General features: G+C 43.8%; 1 protein-coding gene across 1 annotated transcript in view; it reads right to left on the bottom strand.

Moving 5' to 3' along the window:
• Positions 1–24,415, bottom strand: part of GLIS3 (GLIS family zinc finger 3) — a 548,195-nt gene that overhangs the window by 42,580 nt on the left and 481,200 nt on the right.

Raw genomic sequence — 24,415 nt, 5'->3', positions numbered from 1 at the left:
CTAATCTGCTGACGTACATTGCTATACTTATTGTGTAATGTTCAGGAACAAACAGCCTTCAGAAAACGAAATGAAGCCCAACCACATATGTCTTGGATTAGGAAATAACACTGTAAAGCTAAAACAGCCAAAGGTGATAAGTGGCAAGAACTTTGTGCACAAATGCTAGGTAAGGTTTGTGAAGCTGTCATGTACTTATCCAATACACAAATACAATACTACTACTGGACTTACAGACCATACTGTATGTCCCATCCTCTGTATAAGAACCTTCCAGCATACTAGCACTTTAGGGATTTGGAGGAACACATTTCAAAATCTCCGCACAAAAATCGCTGCACGAAACAACTACTGTAGTCTACGCTGAGTGAGATGGAAATATGAAATGTTTGTTAAAACTAAGCTTCAATTACACAACAGAGTAGGCTGTTCAGGCTCTCTTTAAACAATACAGTATACTAGTCTATCATTCACCTCTCTCCAGTAGATTGCCAAAGTAAGGAATTAGCGTTTTTGTAAATGTATACGCAGACTGTGACTGATAGACTTGCTCTGCAGATGGTTACAGTATGTATGCAGTGTTGTGATTGGTACATTCAGAGACACTACTGTACATAAGATTAAGTAATGTCCTAAAGGTGAGGGGAGGTAATAATCTACGAAACATATTTTGAGACTTTTAGTGAAAAGGCTGAATAATACTAAACAATATATCTTACCTCTATATGTTAAAATTAAAATGGGGGCTTGGTTGTCTTTTACATCTGTTGTTTGGCTGTAGTTAATAGTAGGGTGGAGACTATCAAAACTGCCAGGCAGAGGAGCAATACAGATAGGGAACATACTCCATCTCCCCCACTGTCAGCCCGGGCAGGGGGAGCTCACTGGGAAAATAAAAATACTAAACATGATGACACTCATTCAGTACAATAAGCACCTCCAAAATTGGCTGCAAGGCTGTAAATATTGGCACTCTATGTCACTGCCTTCGTTCAATAAAAGGTAGCATATACATAAGAGGACATACACTGTGTTTGGTGTCCAATTACCCACAGAGAAGACAATTCAATTAGCCACAAGATCTGTGCACTTTGCAGGTTATTGTTATGAAACACATTCCCAATTCCCAGTTCAATTACAAATGGCATGTTGTGGATATTGCTGAGATATCTCACATTAAACGGTGCAGTGTACAACATAAATGTACTGTAGTACAGGAAAGAGCGGAAAAATCACCCTGAACCCCCAAAAAGTGGCAAATAACATAGTAGGACAGTGTAGATGGCAGTCAGTGACCATAAGCAAAGTATTGAAAGGAGTAAAAAAGTGTCAAATGGCTGATATTTACAACTTTTATTATGGGAAAATGATAGCCTGCAAGCGTATTTCAACAAATAGAATTGTGTTTAGAGTATTTTGGAGTAGATTTGAAATGTGAAGTTTATAAAATATTGTAAAAAAACCCCCAAAACTTGTATCTCCTATCTGATATTTCATCAATACAACACCGCAGCATACATGTCCCTCATCAATACAACATGACAGCATACATGTACCTCATCAATACAACACCGCAGCATACATGTCCCTCATCAATACAACATGACAGCATACATGTCCCTCATCAATACAACATGACAGCATACATGTACCTCATCAATACAACACCGCAGCATACATGTCCCTCATCAATACAACACCGCAGCATACATGTCCCTCATCAGTACAACACCGCAGCATACATGTCCCTCATCAGTACAACACCACAGTATACATGTCCCTCATCAGTACAACACCACAGCATACATGTCCCTCATCAATACAACACCGCAGCATACATGTCCCTCATCAGTACAACACCACAGCATACATGTCCCTCATCAATACAATACTGCAGCATACATGTCCCTCATCAATACAACAACGCAGCATACAAGTCCCTCATCAATACAACACCGCAGCATACATGTCCCTCATCAATACAAAACCACAGCATACATGTACCTCATCAATACAACACCGCAGCATACATGTCCCTCATCAATACACCGCAGCATACATGTCCCTCATCAATACAACACCGCAGCATACATGTCCCTCATCAATACAACACCGCAGCATACATGTCCCGCATCAATACAACACCACAGCATACATGTCCCTCATCAATACAACACCGCAGCATACAAGTCTCTCATCAGTACAACACCGCAGCATACATGTCCCTCATCAGTACAACACCGCAGCATACATGTCCCTCATCAATACAACACCGCAGCATACATGTCCCTCATCAATACAACACCGCAGCATACATGTCCCTCATCAGTACAACACCGCAGCATACATGTCCCGCACCAATACAACACCGCAGCATACATGTCCCTCATCAATACAACACCGCAGCATACATGTCCCTCAACAATACAACACCGCAGCATACATGTCCCTCATCAATACAACACCGCAGCATACATGTCCCTCATCAATACAACACCGCAGCATACATGTCCCTCATCAATAAAACACCGCAGCATACAAGTCCCTCATCAATATAACACCGCAGCATACATGTCCCTCATCAGTACAACACCGCAGCATACATGTCCCGCATCAATATAACACCGCAGCATACATGTCCCTCATCAATACAACACCGCAGCATACATGTCCCTCATCAATACAACACCGCAGCATACATGTCCCTCATCAGTACAACACCGCAGCATACATGTCCCTCATCAGTACAACACTGCAGCATACATGTCCCTCATCAGTACAACACCGCAGCATACATGTCCCTCATCAATACAACACCGCAGCATACATGTCCCTCATCAGTACAACACCTCAGCATACATGTCCCTCATCAATACAACACCTCAGCATACATGTCCCTCATCAATACAACACAGCAGCATACATGTCCCTCATCAATACAACACCGCAGCATACATGTCCCTCATCAATACAACACAGCAGCATACATGTCCCTCATCAATACAACACCGCAGCATACATGTCCCTCATCAATACAACACCACAGCATACATGTCCCTCATCAATACAAAACCACAGCATACATGTCCTTCATCAATACAACACCGCAGCATACATGTCCCTCATCAATACACCGCAGCAGACATGTCCCTCATCAATACAACAACGCAGTTTACATGTCCCTCATCAGTACAACACCGCAGCATACATGTCCCGCACCAATACACCGCAGCATACATGTCCCACATCAATACAACACCGCAGCATACATGTCCCTCAACAATACAACACCGCAGCATACATGTCCCTCATCAATACAACACCGCAGCATACATGTCCCTCATCAATACAACACCGCAGCATACATGTCCCTCATCAATACAACACCGCAGCATACATGTCCCTCATCAATAAAACACTGCAGCATACAAGTCCCTCATCAATACAACACCGCAGCATACATGTCCCTCATCAATACAAAACCACAGTATACATGTCCCTCATCAATACAACACCGCAGCATACATGTCCCTCATCAATACACCGCAGCATACATGTCCCTCATCAATACAACACCGCAGCATACATGTCCCTCATCAGTACAACACCGCAGCATACATGTCCCTCATCAATACAACACCGCAGCATACATGTCCCTCATCAATACAACACCGCAGCATACATGTCCCTCATCAATACAACACCGCAGCATACATGTCCCTCATCAATAAAACACAGCAGCATACAAGTCCCTCATCAATACAACACCGCAGCATACATGTCCCTCATCAATACAAAACCACAGCATACATGTCCCTCATCAATACACCGCAGCATACATGTCCCTCATCAGTACAACACCGCAGCATACATGTCCCGCACCAATACAACACTGCAGCATACATGTCCCTCAACAATACAACACCGCAGCATACATGTCCCTCATCAATACAACACCGCAGCATACATGTCCCTCAACAATACAACAACGCAGCATACATGTCCCTCATCAATACAACACCGCAGCATACATGTCCCTCATCAATATAACACCGCAGCATACAAGTCCCTCATCAATATAACACAGCAGCATACATGTCCCTCATCAGTACAACACCGCAGCATACATGTCCCTCATCAATATAACACCGCAGCATACATGTCCCTCATCAATACAACACCGCAGCATACATGTCCCTCATCAATACAACACCGCAGCATACATGTCCCTCATCAGTACAACACCGCAGCATACATGTCCCTCATCAATACAACACTGCAGCATACATGTCCCTCATCAGTACAACACCGCAGCATACATGTCCCTCATCAATACAACACCGCAGCATACATGTCCCTCAACAGTACAACACCTCAGCATACATGTCCCTCATCAATACAACACAGCAGCATACATGTCCCTCATCAATACAACACCGCAGCATACATATCCCTCATCAATACAACACAGCAGCATACATGTCCTTCATCAATACAACACCGCAGCATACATGTCCCTCATCAATACACCGCAGCATACATGTCCCTCATCAATACAACACCGCAGCATACATGTCCCTCATCAGTACAACACCGCAGCATACATGTCCCGCACCAATACAACACCGCAGCGTACATGTCCCTCATCAATACAACACCGCAGCATACATGTCCCTCATCAATACAACACCGCAGCATACATGTCCCTCATCAATACAACACCGCAGCATACATGTCCCTCATCAATAAAACAACGCAGCATACAAGTCCCTCATCAATACAACACCGCAGCATACATGTCCCTCATCAATACAAAACCACAGCATACATGTACCTCATCAATACAACACCGCAGCATACATGTCCCTCATCAATACACCGCAGCATACATGTCCCTCATCAATACAACACCGCAGCATACATGTCCCTCATCAGTACAACACCGCAGCATACATGTCCCTCATCAATACAACACCGCAGCATACATGTCCCTCATCAATACAACACCGCAGCATACATGTCCCTCATCAATACAACACCGCAGCATACATGTCCCTCATCAATAAAACACCGCAGCATACAAGTCCCTCATCAATACAACACCGCAGCATACATGTCCCTCATCAATACAAAACCACAGCATACATGTCCCTCATCAATACAACACCGCAGCATACATGTCCCTCATCAATACAACACCGCAGCATACATGTCCCTCATCAATACAACACCGCAGCATACATGTCCCTCATTAGTACAACACCGCAGCATACATGTCCCGCACCAATACAACACCACAGCATACATGTCCCTCATCAATACATCACCGCAGCATACATGTCCCTCATCAATACAACATCGCAGCAAACATGTCCCTCAACAATACAACACCGCAGCATACATGTCCCTCATCAGTACAACACCGCAGCATACATGTCCCTCATCAATACAACACCGCAGCATACATGTCCCTCATCAATACAACACCGCAGCATACAAGTCCCTCATCAATACAACACCGCAGCATACATGTCCCTCATCAATACAACAGCGCAGCATACATGTCCCTCATCAATACATCACCGCAACATACATGTCCCTCATCAATACAACACCACAGCATACATGTCCCTCATCAATACAACACCGCAGCATACATGTCCCTCATCAATACAACACCGCAGCATACATGTCCCGCATCAATACAACACCGCAGCATACATGTCCCTCATCAATACAACACCGCAGCATACATGTCCCTCATCAGTACAACACCACAGCATACATGTCCCTCATCAATACAATACTGCAGCATACATGTCCCTCATCAATACAACAACGCAGCATACAAGTCCCTCATCAATACAACACCGCAGCATACATGTCCCTCATCAATACAAAACCACAGCATACATGTACCTCATCAATACAACACCGCAGCATACATGTCCCTCATCAATACACCGCAGCATACATGTCCCTCATCAATACAACACCGCAGCATACATGTCCCTCATCAATACAACACCGCAGCATACATGTCCCGCATCAATACAACACCACAGCATACATGTCCCTCATCAATACAACACCGCAGCATACAAGTCTCTCATCAGTACAACACCGCAGCATACATGTCCCTCATCAGTACAACACCGCAGCATACATGTCCCTCATCAATACAACACCGCAGCATACATGTCCCTCATCAATACAACACCGCAGCATACATGTCCCTCATCAGTACAACACCGCAGCATACATGTCCCGCACCAATACAACACCGCAGCATACATGTCCCTCATCAATACAACACCGCAGCATACATGTCCCTCAACAATACAACACCGCAGCATACATGTCCCTCATCAATACAACACCGCAGCATACATGTCCCTCATCAATACAACACCGCAGCATACATGTCCCTCATCAATAAAACACCGCAGCATACAAGTCCCTCATCAATATAACACCGCAGCATACATGTCCCTCATCAGTACAACACCGCAGCATACATGTCCCGCATCAATATAACACCGCAGCATACATGTCCCTCATCAATACAACACCGCAGCATACATGTCCCTCATCAATACAACACCGCAGCATACATGTCCCTCATCAGTACAACACCGCAGCATACATGTCCCTCATCAGTACAACACTGCAGCATACATGTCCCTCATCAGTACAACACCGCAGCATACATGTCCCTCATCAATACAACACCGCAGCATACATGTCCCTCATCAGTACAACACCTCAGCATACATGTCCCTCATCAATACAACACCTCAGCATACATGTCCCTCATCAATACAACACAGCAGCATACATGTCCCTCATCAATACAACACCGCAGCATACATGTCCCTCATCAATACAACACAGCAGCATACATGTCCCTCATCAATACAACACCGCAGCATACATGTCCCTCATCAATACAACACCACAGCATACATGTCCCTCATCAATACAAAACCACAGCATACATGTCCTTCATCAATACAACACCGCAGCATACATGTCCCTCATCAATACACCGCAGCAGACATGTCCCTCATCAATACAACAACGCAGTTTACATGTCCCTCATCAGTACAACACCGCAGCATACATGTCCCGCACCAATACACCGCAGCATACATGTCCCACATCAATACAACACCGCAGCATACATGTCCCTCAACAATACAACACCGCAGCATACATGTCCCTCATCAATACAACACCGCAGCATACATGTCCCTCATCAATACAACACCGCAGCATACATGTCCCTCATCAATACAACACCGCAGCATACATGTCCCTCATCAATAAAACACTGCAGCATACAAGTCCCTCATCAATACAACACCGCAGCATACATGTCCCTCATCAATACAAAACCACAGTATACATGTCCCTCATCAATACAACACCGCAGCATACATGTCCCTCATCAATACACCGCAGCATACATGTCCCTCATCAATACAACACCGCAGCATACATGTCCCTCATCAGTACAACACCGCAGCATACATGTCCCTCATCAATACAACACCGCAGCATACATGTCCCTCATCAATACAACACCGCAGCATACATGTCCCTCATCAATACAACACCGCAGCATACATGTCCCTCATCAATAAAACACAGCAGCATACAAGTCCCTCATCAATACAACACCGCAGCATACATGTCCCTCATCAATACAAAACCACAGCATACATGTCCCTCATCAATACACCGCAGCATACATGTCCCTCATCAGTACAACACCGCAGCATACATGTCCCGCACCAATACAACACTGCAGCATACATGTCCCTCAACAATACAACACCGCAGCATACATGTCCCTCATCAATACAACACCGCAGCATACATGTCCCTCAACAATACAACAACGCAGCATACATGTCCCTCATCAATACAACACCGCAGCATACATGTCCCTCATCAATATAACACCGCAGCATACAAGTCCCTCATCAATATAACACAGCAGCATACATGTCCCTCATCAGTACAACACCGCAGCATACATGTCCCTCATCAATATAACACCGCAGCATACATGTCCCTCATCAATACAACACCGCAGCATACATGTCCCTCATCAATACAACACCGCAGCATACATGTCCCTCATCAGTACAACACCGCAGCATACATGTCCCTCATCAATACAACACTGCAGCATACATGTCCCTCATCAGTACAACACCGCAGCATACATGTCCCTCATCAATACAACACCGCAGCATACATGTCCCTCAACAGTACAACACCTCAGCATACATGTCCCTCATCAATACAACACAGCAGCATACATGTCCCTCATCAATACAACACCGCAGCATACATATCCCTCATCAATACAACACAGCAGCATACATGTCCTTCATCAATACAACACCGCAGCATACATGTCCCTCATCAATACACCGCAGCATACATGTCCCTCATCAATACAACACCGCAGCATACATGTCCCTCATCAGTACAACACCGCAGCATACATGTCCCGCACCAATACAACACCGCAGCGTACATGTCCCTCATCAATACAACACCGCAGCATACATGTCCCTCATCAATACAACACCGCAGCATACATGTCCCTCATCAATACAACACCGCAGCATACATGTCCCTCATCAATAAAACAACGCAGCATACAAGTCCCTCATCAATACAACACCGCAGCATACATGTCCCTCATCAATACAAAACCACAGCATACATGTACCTCATCAATACAACACCGCAGCATACATGTCCCTCATCAATACACCGCAGCATACATGTCCCTCATCAATACAACACCGCAGCATACATGTCCCTCATCAGTACAACACCGCAGCATACATGTCCCTCATCAATACAACACCGCAGCATACATGTCCCTCATCAATACAACACCGCAGCATACATGTCCCTCATCAATACAACACCGCAGCATACATGTCCCTCATCAATAAAACACCGCAGCATACAAGTCCCTCATCAATACAACACCGCAGCATACATGTCCCTCATCAATACAAAACCACAGCATACATGTCCCTCATCAATACAACACCGCAGCATACATGTCCCTCATCAATACAACACCGCAGCATACATGTCCCTCATCAATACAACACCGCAGCATACATGTCCCTCATTAGTACAACACCGCAGCATACATGTCCCGCACCAATACAACACCACAGCATACATGTCCCTCATCAATACATCACCGCAGCATACATGTCCCTCATCAATACAACATCGCAGCAAACATGTCCCTCAACAATACAACACCGCAGCATACATGTCCCTCATCAGTACAACACCGCAGCATACATGTCCCTCATCAATACAACACCGCAGCATACATGTCCCTCATCAATACAACACCGCAGCATACAAGTCCCTCATCAATACAACACCGCAGCATACATGTCCCTCATCAATACAACAGCGCAGCATACATGTCCCTCATCAATACATCACCGCAACATACATGTCCCTCATCAATACAACACCACAGCATACATGTCCCTCATCAATACAACACCGCAGCATACATGTCCCTCATCAATACAACACCGCAGCATACATGTCCCGCATCAATACAACACCGCAGCATACATGTCCCTCATCAATACAACACCGCAGCATACATGTCCCTCATCAGTACAACACCACAGCATACATGTCCCTCATCAATACAATACTGCAGCATACATGTCCCTCATCAATACAACAACGCAGCATACAAGTCCCTCATCAATACAACACCGCAGCATACATGTCCCTCATCAATACAAAACCACAGCATACATGTACCTCATCAATACAACACCGCAGCATACATGTCCCTCATCAATACACCGCAGCATACATGTCCCTCATCAATACAACACCGCAGCATACATGTCCCTCATCAATACAACACCGCAGCATACATGTCCCGCATCAATACAACACCACAGCATACATGTCCCTCATCAATACAACACCGCAGCATACAAGTCTCTCATCAGTACAACACCGCAGCATACATGTCCCTCATCAGTACAACACCGCAGCATACATGTCCCTCATCAATACAACACCGCAGCATACATGTCCCTCATCAATACAACACCGCAGCATACATGTCCCTCATCAGTACAACACCGCAGCATACATGTCCCGCACCAATACAACACCGCAGCATACATGTCCCTCATCAATACAACACCGCAGCATACATGTCCCTCATCAATAAAACAACGCAGCATACAAGTCCCTCATCAATACAACACCGCAGCATACATGTCCCTCATCAATACAAAACCACAGCATACATGTACCTCATCAATACAACACCGCAGCATACATGTCCCTCATCAATACACCGCAGCATACATGTCCCTCATCAATACAACACCGCAGCATACATGTCCCTCATCAGTACAACACCGCAGCATACATGTCCCTCATCAATACAACACCGCAGCATACATGTCCCTCATCAATACAACACCGCAGCATACATGTCCCTCATCAATACAACACCGCAGCATACATTTCCCTCATCAATAAAACACCGCAGCATACAAGTCCCTCATCAATACAACACCGCAGCATACATGTCCCTCATCAATACAAAACCACAGCATACATGTCCCTCATCAATACAACACCGCAGCATACATGTCCCTCATCAATACAACACCGCAGCATACATGTCCCTCATCAATACAACACCGCAGCATACATGTCCCTCATTAGTACAACACCGCAGCATACATGTCCCGCACCAATACAACACCACAGCATACATGTCCCTCATCAATACATCACCGCAGCATACATGTCCCTCATCAATACAACATCGCAGCAAACATGTCCCTCAACAATACAACACCGCAGCATACATGTCCCTCATCAGTACAACACCGCAGCATACATGTCCCTCATCAATACAACACCGCAGCATACATGTCCCTCATCAATACAACACCGCAGCATACAAGTCCCTCATCAATACAACACCGCAGCATACATGTCCCTCATCAATACAACAGCGCAGCATACATGTCCCTCATCAATACATCACCGCAACATACATGTCCCTCATCAATACAACACCACAGCATACATGTCCCTCATCAATACAACACCGCAGCATACATGTCCCTCATCAATACAACACCGCAGCATACATGTCCCGCATCAATACAACACCGCAGCATACATGTCCCTCATCAATACAACACCGCAGCATACATGTCTCTCATCAGTACAACACCGCAGCATACATATCCCTCATCAATACAACACCGCAGCATATATGTCCCTCATCAATACAACACCGCAGCATACATGTCCCTCATCAATACAATACCGCAGCATACATGTCCCTCATCAGTACAACTCCGCAGCATACATATCCCGCACCAGTACAACACCGCAGCATACATGTCCCTCATCAATACAACACCGCAGCATACATGTCCCTCAACAATACAACACCGCAGCATACATGTCCCTCATCAATACAACACCGCAGCATACATGTCCCTCATCAATACAACACAGCAGCATACATGTCCCTCATCAATAAAACACCGCAGCATACAAGTCCCTCATCAATATAACACCGCAGCATACATGTCCCTCATCAGTACAACACCGCAGCATACATGTCCCTCATCAATATAACACCGCAGCATACATGTCCCTCATCAATACAACACCGCAGCATACATGTCCCTCATCAACACAACACCGCAGCATACATGTCCCTCATCAGTACAACACCGCAGCATACATGTCCCTCATCAATACAACACCGCAGCATACATGTCCCTCATCAGTACAACACCGCAGCATACATGTCCCTCATCAATACAACACCGCAGCATACATGTCCCTCATCAGTACAACACCTCAGCATACATGTCCCTCATCAATACAACACAGCAGCATACATGTCCCTCATCAATACAACACCGCAGCATACATGTCCCTCATCAATACAACACCGCAGCATACATGTCCCTCGTCCCTCATCAATACAACACCGCAGCATACATGTCCCTCATCAATACAACACCACAGCATACATGTCCCTCATCAATACAAAACCACAGCATACATGTCCCTCATCAATACAACACCGCAGCATACATGTCCCTCATCAATACAACACAGCATACATGTCCCTCATCAATACAACACAGCAGCATACATGTCCCTCATCAATACAACACAGCAGCATACATGTCCCTCATCAATACAACACCGCAGCATACATGTCCCTCATCAATACAACACCACAGCATACATGTCCCTCATCAATACAAAACCACAGCATACATGTCCTTCATCAATACAACACCGCAGCATACATGTCCCTCATCAATACACCGCAGCATACATGTCCCTCATCAATACAACACCGCAGCATACATGTCCCTCATCAATACAAAACCACAGCATACATGTCCTTCATCAATACAACACCGCAGCATACATGTCCCTCATCAATACACCGCAGCATACATGTCCCTCATCAATACAACACCGCAGCATACATGTCCCTCATCAGTACAACACCGCAGCATACATGTCCCGCACCAATACAACACCGCAGCATACATGTCCCTCATCAATACAACACCGCAGCATACATGTCCCTCAACAATACAACACCGCAGCATACATGTCCCTCATCAATACAACACCGCAGCATACATGTCCCTCATCAATACAACACCGCAGCATACATGTCCCTCATCAATACAACACGCAGCATACATGTCCCTCATCAATAAAACACCGCAGCATACAAGTCCCTCATCAATACAACACCGCAGCATACATGTCCCTCATCAATACAAAACCACAGCATACATGTCCCTCATCAATACAACACCGCAGCATACATGTCCCTCATCAATACACCGCAGCATACATGTCCCTCATCAATACAACACCGCAGCATACATGTCCCTCATCAGTACAACACCGCAGCATACATGTCCCGCACCAATACAACACCGCAGCATACATGTCCCTCATCAATACAACACCGCAGCATACATGTCCCTCAACAATACAACACCGCAGCATACATGTCCCTCATCAATACAACACCGCAGCATACATGTCCCTCAACAATACAACACCGCAGCATACATGTCCCTCATCAATACAACACCGCAGCATACATGTCCCTCATCAGTACAACACCGCAGCATACATGTCCCGCATCAATACAACACCGCAGCATACATGTCCCTCATCAATACAACACCGCAGCATACATGTCCCTCATCAATACAACACCGCAGCATACATGTCCCTCATCAGTACAACACCGCAGCATACATGTCCCTCATCAATACAACACCGCAGCATACATGTCCCTCATCAATACACCGCAGCATACATGTCCCTCATCAATACAACACCGCAGCATACATGTCCCTCATCAATACACCGCAGCATACATGTCCCTCATCAATACAACACCGTTGCACACATGTCCCTCATCAGTACAACACCGCAGCATACATGTCCCTCATCAATACAACACCGCAGCATACATGTCCCTCATCAATACACCGCAGCATACATGTCCCTCATCAATAAAACACTGCAGCATACATGTCCCTCATCAATAAAACACAGCAGCATACAAGTCCCACATCAATACAACACCGCAGCATACATGTCCCTCATCACTACAACACCGCAGCATACATGTCCCTCATCACTACAACACCGCAGCATACATGTCCCTCATCAATACTGCACCGCAGCATACATGTCCCTAATCAATACAACACTGGAGCATACATGTCCCTCATCAATACAACACCGCAGCATACATGTCCCTCATCAATACAACACCGCAGTATACAAGTCCCTCATCAATACTGCACCGCAGCATACATGTCCCTAATCAATACAAAACCACAGCATACATGTCCCTCATCAATACAACACCACAGCATACATGTCCCTCATCAATACAACACCGCAGTATACAAGTCCCTCATCAATACTGCACCGCAGCATACATGTCCCTAATCAATACAACACTGCAGCATACATGTCCCTCATCAATACAACACCGCAGCATACATGTACCTCATCAATACAACACCGCAGCATACATGTCCCTCATCAATACAACACCGCAGCATACATGTCCCTCAACAATACAACACCACAGCATACATGTCCCTCATCAATACAACACCACAGCATACATGTCCCTCATCAATACAACACCGCAGCATACATGTCCCTCATCAATACAACACCGCAGCATACATGTCCCTCATCAATACAACACCGCAGCATACATGTCCCTCATCAATACAACACCGCAGCATACATGTCCCTCAACAATACAACACCACAGCATACATGTCTGTCATCAATACAACACTACAGCATACATGTCCCTCATCAATACAACACCGCAGAATACATGTCCCTCATCAATACAACACCACAGCAAACATGTCCCTCATCAATACAACACCACAGCATACATGTCCCTCATCGATACAACACCACAGCATACATGTCCCTCATCGATACAATACCACAGCATACATGTCCCTCATCAATACAACACCGCAGCATACATGTCCCTCATCAGTACAACACCGCAGCATACATGTCCCTATCAATACAACACCACAGCATACATGTCCCTCGTCAATAAACACTTTTTTCAACTTATTGAAAAGTACATGAAAAATGATATGTCTTTATTGGCCATATTTCACACTTTGAACACAACCTAAACACCTCCAGTCCAAATACATTATTTTTAATTGTGATGTGAGTACCAAAGGTACTGCACCATGCCCTGAGATGTTTTACATTAAAATAAGGGACTTGATCCTAGTTTTTATTTTTACCTAGTCTGGAGATGTGAACTGAAAGCTGTGATTTCTCTCATTTAACCTGGCTTTAATTTAACATGGATTTTTAATTCTATAGCAAAGCTTCCCGGCCGCGGGTTTTACCCGCATTAAACATGTGCAACCTAGCTTGCAAATAATTGAATTTGGCCTGTAATGTTTATTTACCATCTGAAAGCTTCAGAGTAGGTGTTTACTGCATTAGATATATTTACTGCTCATGAGATATATTTATAGCTATATTCTGCATGTGCATACCACATAAGCAAGCTATTTTAAAACACCAGAAAAGGGACACATGGGTGAATCAGCTGGTAACTACTTGTAGTTTCTGATTTCAACATCCTACTACAACAACATAAACAACATTATATTTATGAGACAGTAACCATAAAGCAATTTAAATTTATAGATCAAAATTGCCATGGTACACAAAAAAAGATAATAAAAACAAAATGACAAATAAAACATAACAGTGTACCATGACAAATTCACTATATAGACAGTAAAGCACTAGCACAGGAAACAATAACACCATCTGAGTAAACAAAAGCCTTGGTTGATAGTTTAAAAACCTAATATTCTAAATACTTTTAATCCCTAATCAAGAAACCAATATTAGAACAGGGGGAAAAAAAACGCATAAAATAATATATTGACCACACTTGACTGAATAAAATTTGAAAATACATCAGTATTCTGAAACATGCAGTCACGTTGCAATTACAATGAATTTTATATGAATCCATATAAGGCTTTCTGTGTGTTTATGGGAATGCCCCATAAGATGCTGCTTGTGGTTTTCATTTTCTAGGCCGCTGTTCCAGATTCAGTTGGACTGCACAATGTATTAAACAGAAACAGAAGGCAGCTGGCAAGCCTGTTTTAAAAGTACACAGCAAGCCAAGTGGAACACTTAATACAAGTTAACTTAGTACTACTTCAGGGCTAATCACTGAGCTGAATGTTATGTAAAATGCATAAATAGTTATGATTGATTAAGTAGGTGACAGTAGAATTGTGTCATACAGCAGATGTACATCTCTTCATTGTAAAACATATAGGTAAATGTATGGATTTTTGGAAGCTGTGCTTTTTAAACGCTCAGAGCTCTGACACTAAAATTAAAATCACTTACAGTAACAATGAGTTGATTAAGTCAGAACATACTGTCTACAAATAGAATGTTCCCCGTACATCTGATTTTATATGCAAATACAGTAACTAAAGCAACATATTTTTAAACAACATATATTTCCTTGCCTTGATTACATTTCCATGTCTCACTTAACAATGATTTAAGTTTATTTGGGTGGATTTCATACATTCCATTCCCATTTCATAGTGTTCCTCTGCAAATTTCATGTCCTTCTGCTTTCCTCAACCAGCTTATGAGTAAGTCTACATCTGAATAAGATGATAATACAGCATGGTGAGTTGCCAGACCAGCCTCTCTTTCTAGACTTCTGTAGACTTTATCATGATTTATGAATCACGCCTTTGCACTCTCAGCTTACTCACATATGTGACTATAGCACTGGACAGAAAAAGTGAAACTTGGATTTCTTTCCATCTAGATTTGTCCCTGAATGAATCAGAAAGTGTTTCCTTAGAATACTACAGTATGTGGTTATTGACTTTTGTGTCTGAGAAGAAAAAAAAATGGTGTCTGATTGTACTGGACACTAGATAAATGTTTTGTGAAAAGCATACAATATTGAGTTCATCTTAAAATTGTTAAATAAAGAAAAAGTTTGCACGCTATGTATAAGGAGTCGCTAAATTTCACTGTAACATATTGCATGTATTATTGTATGCACAGAGGTATAGTTTCTGCCATTCCAGATAGTATCCCATGCTGATTCATAATGTGATGATAGACAATGTAAGCCTCCCGTCTTCTCAACTCTGTTTGATGCTTTCATAGAATTTCTTTACTGACCAAGCATCTGGTATAAGCCTAGAAGCTCACCAGGATGCCTGTCAATTGAAGTACTGACATTTTTGCGTCACACAATTAGACAACGTACACAATGCTGTTTGCATTCTTTCAAAATGGCAGTTATAACCCAAATAACAAGGCATTTGATATGTTAGATGCATTTGATATGTTACATGATTTATAACTGTGTTCAATGTGTATTTTTGAATCATACTATTGCGACAAAACAGCACATCATTTTCTTGTTCAAGACGTATGTAAATGTGTATGTAATTGTTTTATAACTACATCTCATTGCACCTACATTCACCATTGTAAGTTTTCAATTACAATGACATGAAACAAGAGGTGTTACAAGAAATACATTTTTGTGTTAAATTGTGTATTTTGTATTTTGTACAGTATAATTTTGTAAAATGATTTTATTTTCCCAGCTGATTACATGCACTTAACTTATAACAGAAATGTTAGTTAGTACATGATTCAAGGCTTTCAACTTGCATCTTTTTTCTTGGGATACATACTGTATGACATGTCAATAGCGACATTTTCGACAAGGTCATTGTAAGCAGCACTAAGCCAGCACCACAATGTGGACAAGGTTAAAATGTTATTTAAAGAAGGATAACTTGAAACATACTGGTAATGCTGCTAACACCGTTAAAGTGCTTTAAGAGTCATTTTAACCTTGTCAACATCCTGGTGCCGGCATGGTGTTGCTAACAATGACATTGTTCACGGTTGACATGTGATATGAATCCTGTAATCGTGACACTGGTCCCCTATCACCATGGCTTACTGTAACGATAAGCTACATGAAACTATGGGAACCAGGGCAGCACAGACGGTGTAATGGTTAGCATTACTGCCTCAAAGCACTGAGGTCATGGATTCGATTCCCACTACAGCCCTAACTGTGTGGAGTCTGTATATTCTCCCTGTGCTTGCGTGGGTTTCCTCCGGGTACTCCCGTTTCCTCCCACACTCCAAAAATATATTGGTAGGTTAATTGGCTCCCCACAAAATTGACCATAGTGTATATGTTTGCGAGCATGTGGTAGGGAATATAGAATGTAAGCTCCACTGTGGCAGGGATAGATGTGAATGGTAAGATCTTCTCTGTAAAGTGCTGCGGAATATGTGCGCTATATAAATAACTGGTAATAAATAAAATAAATAACCTCAGTGAAAAAAAAGAAAATGTGGTGTTAAATGCATACTATGGCCCGTATTCAATTAGAAGCGAAAAGCCGTGAACTGCGAAAAAGTATCGCCGATTGCGACGTTTCACCAGGCATAAACCTAAAAAAAAAGCACAAAGTGGGGGGACAAGTTCGAATAAAGTCCCAGGAGTGCTCTTAGAAGGGGTCAAGTGTTTTTGGGATTGCAGGTGCTTTTATGATAGTGGAAATTCGCAAAAAAACAAAACTGAACTTTAGAGACATTAAATATGCTAGCACCCATTTTCAGGTACCCCAAATTTGTTACTTACTCCAAAAAATACAGCTTAATGCTATTCTTCACCACTTGTGCAAATACGCTAATTAGTGGCAATTGTGCGAACTTAAGTACCCCAAACAGTTGTATTAGGACTAATTGGGCACTACTACATTGATCCCCAATGTTTCTGCATCTTTTTGGGGGGTTCAGGCTGATTTCCCCGATTCTGACACCACTTTTTGCCTGTTCTGTGTTCTGACTTTGCATGTCGCCGTTTTCACGTCCTTTGGAATTGAATAGGGCGAATCGCGGGTACACGCATGATAAGTTTCCGGGGCTAAAATACGCAATGTAGGGCGAAAAGTCTGGCAGGCGAAACTTTATCGCGTACGCGAAACTAATTGTATACGGGCCTATGTAGTATTTGCCATAATCACTACAGTACAAATAGTATGTATTCATTTCATATCTACACCATATGCTATATGTATATAAGATTAGTATGTTAATGTGGCAAAACAGGCAGATTTGCTTACAGAGTAGCAAACTGACCCTTATACTTTTTGCATATACTGTATATGACAAATTCTCAAAACAATTGCTGGAGACTCAAAAGAAGATCTGATTAGATCACATAGCACATTTTAATACATAATAATACTTCCGCAACAGGTCTGCAGTAAAGAAAATGTTGTTATATTTTAACATTATTTAAGTTCAGATTCCTGTAAATATACACTATCAATCACGTGAGGATACACAGAAGTTTTACAGATGTTTATTATTATCAGTTATATATATAGCGCACAAATAATGTGCAGCGCTTTTCAGAGACTATGGGCGGAATGTAATAGGGATGGAGTCTGCAGGAGGTGCGGGATGCAGGCTGATCTCGATCGTTTTTTGAAAGTTGCAGTCATTTACAAGGCAAAGACGAACTGGGTGGTAAGTTTACAATTAGGGTCTATGGACGCGAAGAGGTGCGAGACACCCCCTACGCATATTTGTTTTCCAATAAAATATTTCAATATAATTTTAAAAATACTTTGTAAACTTTATTAAGTAAAAAAAATTACAATTACTGACATTCTTGGAGGAAAAAAATGTCAGTTAAGTGGCTAAAGAATCATGCAATTTATTTCATGTTGGGTTGTGAAACTTCGGGTGCAAAACAATGGTCCTAAACAAGATGTACATCTTTGTGTTGTTCATTCCAGTAGCAGGGTGTTTTTTTCTAATCCCGGGCCAGCCCCACCTCCCGAACATAAGATGTCATGATATCACGCTCAGGGTTCAGGGTCATCCAGGACCAGGAAGAAGAGCAATGCCCAGAGCATCCCAAGGATGCTCTATGGGCTTCAGTGTGTTATTACAAGCACCCTGCTAGTCAAATGCAGGTGTCATGGGGCAGCGACTGTACCCCACTCTGGGCCCAGGGCCCTGCTTGGCAGCACTGCTCGCAGAGCCCCTTGTTACGGCCCTGGTGTTATCCATGTAAAAGACTAGGGATATCAAGAGAGCAGTTTATGCGTTGTGTCCATAGAAATTTCTATTGCATATGTAGCTATTTAGTCAACAGCTCTGTAACCATACCCCTAATAACATCACCACATATTTATGTATAAGAAATATCCCTCATACTTTGCCCACAGCTGTTACACCCGTGTTGTCTACATTTCTGGGAGGTATCCAGACTGTCACTTGTTTGCCCATCTCATACTCGTTCACTATTATTACTGGTGTGACCCATTTTGCTGCCCCCACTCTTGCACCCATCCACAATTTGAAAAAAGGTTAAAAAAACAAGTCTGAGTAGATGTTGCTATCACTGCTACCCTTGGCTGTGAGTCTTAAATAAAATCTGTCTTCCAATAGAGGGACAGTTGACAGTTATACATTACTGACTGTACTATATTCAATGAAGTATTATAGAGTGTTATTAAGAGTAATTATGCTCTATTTTGTAACCTATAGCCTAACTTAGCCAGTGACATAATAGCTCTAAACCAAAAGGTTTCTCTGTTTTTTCTTTTATAGTAAATCTTAGTTAGTGCTAGGGACAGGAGTGGATGTTGTATTCATAATCAAAAGATAAACTGTTCTGGACAGTTCAATGTAAATCCTTTCCATTTGGCACTTCAACACCTAGCACTAGCTGAAACCACAGTACTACATATCAACAGGACTTGTATGTGATTCATTGGAAACATTCTGGCATTCAGCTACATCCTCTAGCAGCCAATACTCCTTGTTGCTTCAGCCCATAAAGGAAATTACCACTGTCATGCACAATCTCACGACTTTTATACAAGATACATTTACTGTACTTTGCTTTTTCTATCCTAATCACATATTTTACATTGACATATTAAAAAAAGTATTTTTTTTTCATCTAAGGACTGATGTGTGTAAAGATTATTGTGTAATTGTATTTTGCTACTAGAAATTATATTTCTATGTTTATTTTTGTCATCGTTTTAACTACAATAGACTTCGTGCTGAGTTTGCCTACAAATTTTGACTGTACACGTCCACACACGTATGTAAGAGGTGCTCTAATGTAATCACAGCGTTTTCCAGCAACTGCAGACAGATACAGAGGCCAGGGCCGAAACTAGGATTTTTGTCCCCCGGGGCAAGGCCATAATTTAGCACACCCCCCCCCTAAAAAAAAAAAAAAATACAACATAGAGGACGAAAAGGATGTGTGGTTTTGTGACACAGTAATGCCCCTTATAACACATTATGCCACACATTAATGATCCTTATTACACATTATGCCACAGTAATGCCCCTTACAACACATTATGCCACAGTAATGCCCCTTATTCATTAAGCCACAGTAGTGCCCCTTATACATTATGCCACAGTAATGCCCCTTATACAGTTATGCCATACTAATGCCCCATATACATTTTGCCACAGTAATGCCCCATATACATTATGCCACAGTAATGCCTCTTACATATTATGCCACAGTAATACCCCTTTTACATTATGCCACAGTAAGGTCCCTTACACATTATGCCACAGTAAGCCCCCCTTTACATTATGCCACATTAAGGCCTCTTACACATTATGCCACAGTAAGACTCCTTACACATTAAGCCACAGTAAGGCTCCATCTCCCTTCTATTACCTGCCAGGGCCGTGCAGTGGATGAGCTTGGGGTGGCACGGGATGGGGCTGCAATATTCTGTGGAACTGTCAGTACATCATTGTGATTTGGCGCCACTCGCGAAGCAATTGGAGCTCATGGACCGGCAGCTGATTGGCTGCCGGTCCGCGAGCACTGATTGGCTTGTGACCGGCACCACATTAGACTGACGGTGTCTGTGTGCCTCTCAAGGCTGGGATGCGGCTCCAAACCCACAAGAGCAGCAACCTAATCTCCAGGCAGCCTCCCCTGGCACCCCCTCAAGTCCGGCACCCGGGTCACGTGCCCCCTTAGCCCCCCTAGTTGCGGTCCTGCAGAGACGCATATATGACTGTCAGTATTATCTATTGTGTGCATCTGGGGGCTGGTGCAGATGCACGCTGATAACTATGATGGTGGCTTGTACTAACTAGGTGCTTCTAGTTAGATGATTGTGAATTCCCCTCTGTAGTTAGTGCTAGCGCTGATAGTGCTGTCAACATTGATAATGCATAGATAAGAGGATTATGAACCTGATTCAGAGATGGATGCTGTAGCCAGGGCCGGCTCCAGGGGTCAGAGCACCCTGTGCCGGCCCATCACATGGCGCCCTCTCAGCGCAACCGAATTTGGGGGTGTGGCCTAATTACCATAGGCCACACCCCCTATGTGACGTTATTTGGAGGCGTGCCCGCATGGCACGCCTCCAAATAACGTCAGGCTGGGGGTAAAGCCCAGCAATCCGTCACTGGCTGGGGTTCCCCCAGCCCTCTTCCGTCAGTGAATGGATGCCGCGCGCATCACTCCGGGGGTCCGGCACCGCCGCGGCGGTGGGGGTCCCCATCCTCCCAATTAGACCACCCGCAGGCCACTTCGGCGGTACTGTCCCACTGAAATCGGGATGCTGGGGAAGGGTGCCGCCCTCTAGGGGTGGCGCCCTTGTGCGACCGCAGTGGTCGAACACCCCTAGAGCTGGCCCTGGCTGTAGCTATAGCATCTGCGTCTTTGTATGCAGTAGTTGTGCTAAAATATGCTAATGCCACAAGAGATGTCTTGTGTAAATAGAATCCTCTTGCTGGCCTCTGTGACCCGTTGCTGCATCCACAGATGCAGAGCCTTGGTTTACTCAGGATGGGCAGTGTTTTCATGCTGCCAGGGCCAGTGAAGCTACATCGGTAGAAGAAAACACTGTCCTCAGCATGCCTCGAAAAAGGGATCCACACGCCCCCATTTTTTATAAAAATGACCATCGCCGCCCAGTCCACGCCCCCAGATGGGCGCAGCATGTCTCTCATGCTGCGGCTTAGGGGGCATTGTGAGCGATCTTGCAGAACGAGATCTGCACATGCACATATCTCACACCACTGGAGATGTACATAAAGCATCGGGTTTGCGTACATCTCTGAATTAGGCCCTCGGTATGCATACTTCTAGCTACTTTCATTTGTAAGTGAGATTAGATATTTTATCTCTTTTATTAGATCAAGTATAATAGCAAATGCGTTTTTCACTAGCTAAACAAATGTTAAGAAACATATTTTCGCTTATGACCTGGTTGGGTGTATGAATATTTGGATATATGTACAGTATGCATGGCATAAACCCATATGCTACAGGTGTGTGAATATTTTAGTGGGTGTTTTTTTTAATGCAAAATAATGTCCAACATGTGTCTAACACAGCATCAGACATACAGATGTGTCCACATACATCTAGCCTCCTTACGCATTAAACAGCCCTTCTAGTCGCACCATGCCGTGACTCGGTAGCGCCGAGCGTCTTTACGTGCAACTTTGCACCTTCAGATATGTCCAAACCCACAAGAGCAGCAATGAGCAGATATGTCTGAAGGTTCAAGAACGCTCAAGCAGCTTCTGCTGATTAAATGATATATGGCACGCCTACGGTATATACTCTGTGCAACTGCCAGTGTGTCTACATGCAAAATGACAGAGTTACAGCTGCTGACACTGCAACGTAGCATTTTGCATGCAGATGCACCCGCAGTACTGTAGCACACAGAACATAGGCATGCTGCATATCATTTTAATTAGCAGAAGCTGCTTGTGCGTTCTATTCGCACCACTGCGTGAATAAGACGCATCTAAAGGAAAAAGTCTCACGTTAAGATACTCGGCGTTACCGAGTCACAAAGCACTCACACGTTATGTGGTGCAAAACTTTACTTGAATAACATAAAAAGTTTAAAAGTAACATCAATAAGTACAATATGCATATCTTAGGCAAAGCATAACATTTGCAAACAAACAGTATACAGGAAGTAAAATAATTATGGTCTTGCTATTTCAAATATACTTGGTGATAAAAAAGTAAAGTAAGTATACTACAGTAGTAAGATGACCTGTAAGTTTTATGTTATCTCTACACCCATACCTCCTCCCCAGTGGCGGGCTGGGCCGATGGGCAGGGTGCCATGTGCCCCCCGGGCCGCGGGCAGTCTGTGTCACTGTGACACAGACTGCACCGCGTGTGTAGCGCTGACCGGACAGAGTTCGGTCAGCACTACACAGCACAAACACACAGCCGCCGGAGTCGGCAGCTGTGTGTTTGCTTTAGTAGCTGATGAGAGTCAGACAGACTGCTCCCACTGCGAGAGCCGGACATCTTCCGGCTCCCGCATCACTCCCATAATGCAAAGCGTCACTCCGGCCATAATGCAAAGCGGCGGACGGAGGAGCTGATCTCGGCGGCGGGGCCAGGAGCAGGAGCGGGTGTCAGGTAAGTGTTGTTTTTTTTTTTTAATATTATGTGTGTCTACTGCGGGGGGTCTGGCACTATAAGGAGGAGACCACTACTGGGGGCACTACAAAGGGGGGGACTACTACTACTGGGGGCGCTACAAGGTGGGGGACTACTACTACTGGGGGCACTACAAGGGGGGGGACTACTACTACTGGGGGCACTACAAGGGGGGACTACTACTACTGGGGGCACTACAAGGGGGGGACTACTACT

The sequence above is a fragment of the Taudactylus pleione genome, unplaced genomic scaffold, assembly GCF_031769625.1.
Source record: "Taudactylus pleione unplaced genomic scaffold, aTauple2 ptg000190l, whole genome shotgun sequence".
Taxonomy (NCBI): domain Eukaryota; kingdom Metazoa; phylum Chordata; class Amphibia; order Anura; family Myobatrachidae; genus Taudactylus; species Taudactylus pleione.
Note: the sequence above shows the minus strand (reverse complement) of the source record. Positions and strands in the feature narration are given on the sequence as shown.